The sequence below is a fragment of the Pteropus alecto genome, unplaced genomic scaffold (assembly GCF_000325575.1).
Source record: "Pteropus alecto unplaced genomic scaffold, ASM32557v1 scaffold301, whole genome shotgun sequence".
Lineage (NCBI taxonomy): Eukaryota > Metazoa > Chordata > Mammalia > Chiroptera > Pteropodidae > Pteropus > Pteropus alecto.
Window position 1 is genome coordinate 2405482 of NW_006431043.1, and position 5252 is coordinate 2410733.

A 5252-nucleotide genomic window follows, 5' to 3' on the forward strand; every position below is an offset into this window, starting at 1 on the left:
ATTTCTTCTTATAATACTCAGTACATATGCCTGTGTTTCTATCAGTGTTCAATAAGAGAAGAACCCCTGGGGAGAGGAGAAATAGAGAAAGACATAGATCTAGATCTAGATCTAGATATACATGGGATTTCATAAAGGGATTTGACTTTTCATAAATGCTAGGGGAGCAGGTTAAACAGTCTGTGTGAGGCAGTTATCATGGTGATAACTTCATAGGGTATATAAATGTTGAATAATTGTTGTATACCTGAAACTAATATAATATTATATGTCAACTATACTTTAATTTTTTTTAAAGAATGAATAATGACTGTGTCTAAGAATAATGCAAATGACCTGGGAGGGAATTGCTATGCCTCTCTAAAATTTACCCTAAATCCTGAAACCACTGCATAGTAGTGGTAGATTGGGAAGCATTATGACATAAAAGAGAAAGTAAAAGCTTTGGGATTTTTAACTGGTTAAAACCCTGAGTTAAAATTCTGGCTTTGAATTAATTTATTAGTTGTTTAATCTTAAGATACTTAACATTTTTGAACCTAAATGTTCTTACCTGTAAGTGGGAATAAGAATGACTGCCTCATAACCTATGTTCATCATATAGTTGTCACTCTTTAAATTTTAGTTCCCTCTTGTTATTTGAAGACCCAGAAACAAAACTTTTAGGCAAGAAGTTACCTGCAAAGAATTTTTAAAAAGCATCCATGGGAGAGAAGGACAGATTCATCAGATTAAAAATACAACAGGCTTTAGAGAAATAAAAAATGATTCTGTGGTTGCCAAGGTTACAGTTAGTCTGTCCATAGTAAAATAACATTTTTCTCACATGAGTGTAATATCTGTTAAAGTTTTTACATACCTTAGGTTATCAACAAAAATTAAGAATCAAGTGTTTTGTTGTTGTAAATTTTTATTATTTTTCTAAAGAGTCAATAGCATATAGCAAAAGCTAAAGTTTACTTATATTCTGTAAACTATTAGGGGACACGATGTGCATCTTATTAATGGCATCAAGGCAAGATGTTGATTTTCCTTCCATAAGGATCAGAATAAGTTTATTTTAGATGTGTAGTCTTAAAGCCTCTTTATAAAGGATGCAGATCTACATAGAGTTGGGGTTCTTTCCTGCTGTAGGCTATTAATGATGTGATTATAAGTGGATATAAGCCATAGATGACAATGCCTTTAGAGACTGAAAATTATAGAATGATCATGTTAATTATGCTTTGGAACTTAAAACAGGCTAAAACACAGATGAAAAAGAGGACCTGGGATTGAATTGATACTAAAAGAAGTTATGATAAATAGAAATGCAGATAGAGACAGGCTGGCAATATTTTTCTTGAGTTAGTTCTGTTCCAGTGGATTCTGAAATATGATGTATATAAATGAAAATGAGCTGTATAAAAATTGGTATTTAACTAGTAAGTCAGCATTTATTTTTATAATTTAATTGAAGCTAATTTTAAAGAATATTTTTATTGTCATATATGTCAAAAAAAGTAGTGACTCAATTATATTTAACTAAATAATAAGTCATCAAATAACCTTATAAACACAATTTATAAATTTGAAAGTTCTATATACATAATAAAATTTTGATAGGCTTAAATATTTTAATCTTATCCTTAAGGTATTAGGCTATATAAGATATGTTAAGTATATGCTTTTGGAAATAACAAGAGATACTTGTTGCTTGCTACCTTGTTATATGACCAAATATTTAGTACTTACAATGTACTGTTTGATGCTATTAATTATCTTTTCCTATTTATACATTTGTTTGTTCATTTATTCATTATTCAACAAAAATCTGTGAGTCCTTATTATGTGTCAGGTTTTACATGAAGCCCTAGGGATTTATTGTAAGTAAGATGTGGTCCCTGTCTGCAGGAGTACATGTTCTAGGGGCAAAAGCATACACCAAAATGACTGACCGCGGTGAGGCAAATGCTCCCAACGGCTGTGGTGTATTTGTGTTTGTCAACTTAGCCAAGTTTAAATTATGTTTCCCAGAATTTCCTCTTCTGCGTAGGTCCAGGTTCATGTAGACCACAGGAGACATACAGTGGGAGATTTAGAAGGCAGAATTAAAGCAGTTTCCATCTTGGTTTTATGCTTTAAAGGTCTGTGTAGGTCATGAGACGCTGTTGCAGCTCACGTAAGCTTCTCTGTGAGCTCACAGGATTGGTGTGGAGCATTAGCTGGGGCCAGAGCTTTTCAGACTTCTCCTCCAATTTCTCTGGCTCTCAGGCCAGATGAATGTTTAGCTCCATGATGATAAGCACCAGATTCTCCTGCAGAACACCCCCATTGCCACAGTTGGAAGCTTGAGGTAGTGAGAGATCAACTTTAGCTCTAGTAAGTTCTCATTAGTTCACGCTCAATTTCACAGATTCCATTGTGTCCTTGCTTCCCCAATATCTTCCCTTTTGTCTGACTTCTCTGCAGACTTCAAGCTCCACATTTTTATTTCCCTTTTTTCTTTCTACAACATTCTAAATATTAACACACAGAACCATATATAGATTAAATATTATTTTTGTCATGAGTAGGTTTAAAAGGGATCAGCAAGAAAAAAATATTGCCTTGACACTATAGAAAAAAATGAGACTGAAGACAATCCTTATTTTACTGTTGTTTAGCAAGAAGGCAATATAGCAAAGTGATCAAAATTCAAGTGATTTCTAACATCAAATTACCTGCGTTCAAATCACAGATCTGTTGGAGAGTGGCTGTATAATTTGAACAAATTACTAGACTTTTTGGAGTCTTCCTATGTGAAAGGGTATCATGATTGTACATGTCTCATATGTTCATTTTAAAGAATAAGTAAGATAAAATGTATTCTCTCTAAGTACTGATTTGAAAAATCTCCAAAATACATTGCTAAAGGGGAAAGCACAATGCAGATCAGGGGATATACAATATGTCACCTCCTGTGTGAGAAGAACAGAAGAGACAAAACGTAATAATTTCTTATATTTGCATTAAGAAACACTGGAAGGATACATAGAGGAAACAATATAAATAGTTATATCTACCTATGAGGGTGGTTAAATGCGAAGAACTGGGTGGAAGAAACAGGGTGGGAGAGAGACTTTTCACTATATACCTTTTTATTTCGTTTTGATTTTTGAAACATATGAATGTACCAGCTGGTCAAATATAAATAAATAAATACCAAAAAGAAAAAAAAAATGTAGTATTCTTAGTATAGTGCCAGGCACTTAATAACACAACAGAGATAGATTAGTTAATATTATTTTCAACATTAATGAATAGATAGGCTTAAGGACAAATGGTATCTTTCCTATCTCATCTGGGAAACTCCTTTATATATATATATCAAAGCTCATCTTTAACATCATCTTTCCTAACAAGTCTTCTATGATTCCCCAGGAAGACCTGGGTGCCTTTTATTTGTGCTCCCATAACACTTTGTTTCCAATTCTATGTTACAATTGTGAAGGGTTACAGGTAACTCTCTTTCCAGTGGCTACTAAATCAATTGTCTTAAGTTTGCTAAATGCAAATGCTAAGACAAAGATTCAAATGCAACTGATTGATTTAGGAAGTATTCCTGAGAGAAACTGGAAAGGTGAATGGGGAGACTGGAATAGACAAAGCCTAACAAAGGTGTAATTTCAGGTTAAGTCTCACTCTCAGTCTGATCCTACAGGGAGCTCTGGCATATAAATTATAACTTTGAATTTATCATTCTTTAAGGTGAGAAAGCTAGGCTTTCATACTACCCTGCTAATTGTTAGTAGTTGGCTAAGGGTTTAGAATGGGGCATAAATTTGCAGGTACTTGAAGCTCTCTGCAGGCAGTGTTTTGAGGAAAGGTCTCAGGTGAGAGCCATTAAAAACAAAGCACACAGAAGATGGGCCATAGGGGCATACAAGTCAAAGAGGGGAGGAATCTGGGTGCAGAACCAATGGTGTCCTTTCTTAATTAACTCCTACTCTTTTAATGACTTTATTCCCAACTTTCCTACACCACTGTATTGCTTCCGGTTCCTGGCTCAGGGCCAAGAGGTGTTGTCCTCAGAAGTCCCTTTCTATAATAAATATTATTCCAACTTATGGCAGTAACCAGAGTGCCTTGTGGCCCTCAGCCTAGAACAATGTTAACATACCCTGCAGGAGTCTCTCTGATGGCTGACATCTCTGCTGCTGCTACTGCTGCTGCTGCTGCTGCCCGGAGCACCTGCTATGGCCTGGAGTCATTGCCAGAATCCTTAGGCAGACACTTTGCTACTCTTCTTGCCCCATTACAACACCTTTCCAACCTCTATGGCTGATTTTATGGCTGCCGATGCCTCTTCTGATCTACAATAACTGACACAGGGTAGTAAGTCTGGCTTCCTTTAAACACTACTAAACACAGACACCTAGATGACCACTTGCCTCCTCTATTTTTTTTTGAAGACTTGTTGCCCAATATTTCTGCTTAAATCTTTTAAATTGTTTTTGTTTTTAATTAAATGTATTGGGGTGACATTGGCTAATAAAATCATATAGGTTTCAAATGTACAATTCGATAATACGTCATATGTATATTGCATTGTGTGTTCACCACCCAAAGTTAAATTTCCTTCCATCACCATATATTTGACCCTCTCTACTCCTATCTATTTCCCTCCTCTTCTTTTCCCTCTGGTAACCACTAGTCCAGTGTTTGTGTCCATGAGTCCCTGTTTGTCATGTTTGTTGCCTTCGGTTTTATAGCCCACATATAAGTGAAATCATACGGTTCTCAACTTTTTGGCTGAGTTATTTTGCTTAGCATGATAATCTCAAGATCCATCCATGTTGTTGCAAATGGCAGTATTTCCTCTCTTCTTATGGCTGAGTAGTATTCCAATGTATATATTTACCACATCTTTATCCAATCACCTATAGAAGGGCACTTTGTTATTTTTCCATGAATAATGCTGCAATGAACATCAAGGTGTACATATCTTTAACGATAAATGTTTTCAACTTTTTGAATAGATACCCAGAAAACAGATTGCTGGGTAATATGGTAATTCTATTCTTAATAGTGACCTCTGTTACCCAGTTCCATGACGTCTCAGCTATGGTGGCACTGTGTCTGCACACTGAGAGTGGGGAGGGCTTCACAGAGGAACAATGGATACTGCCAGCACTTCTGCCCTGGAGAAAGCCTTGCCTCTGGCCCTTGCTCCAACAACTCAGTGTCCCTCTGTAAGTCCCTGGTGCCCCCCGGGTAGCCAACTGGTTGCT

General features: G+C 35.9%; 1 pseudogene; it reads left to right on the forward strand.

The window, feature by feature from the left end:
- Positions 1-5252, forward strand: part of LOC102897494 — a 59255-nt pseudogene that overhangs the window by 52390 nt on the left and 1613 nt on the right.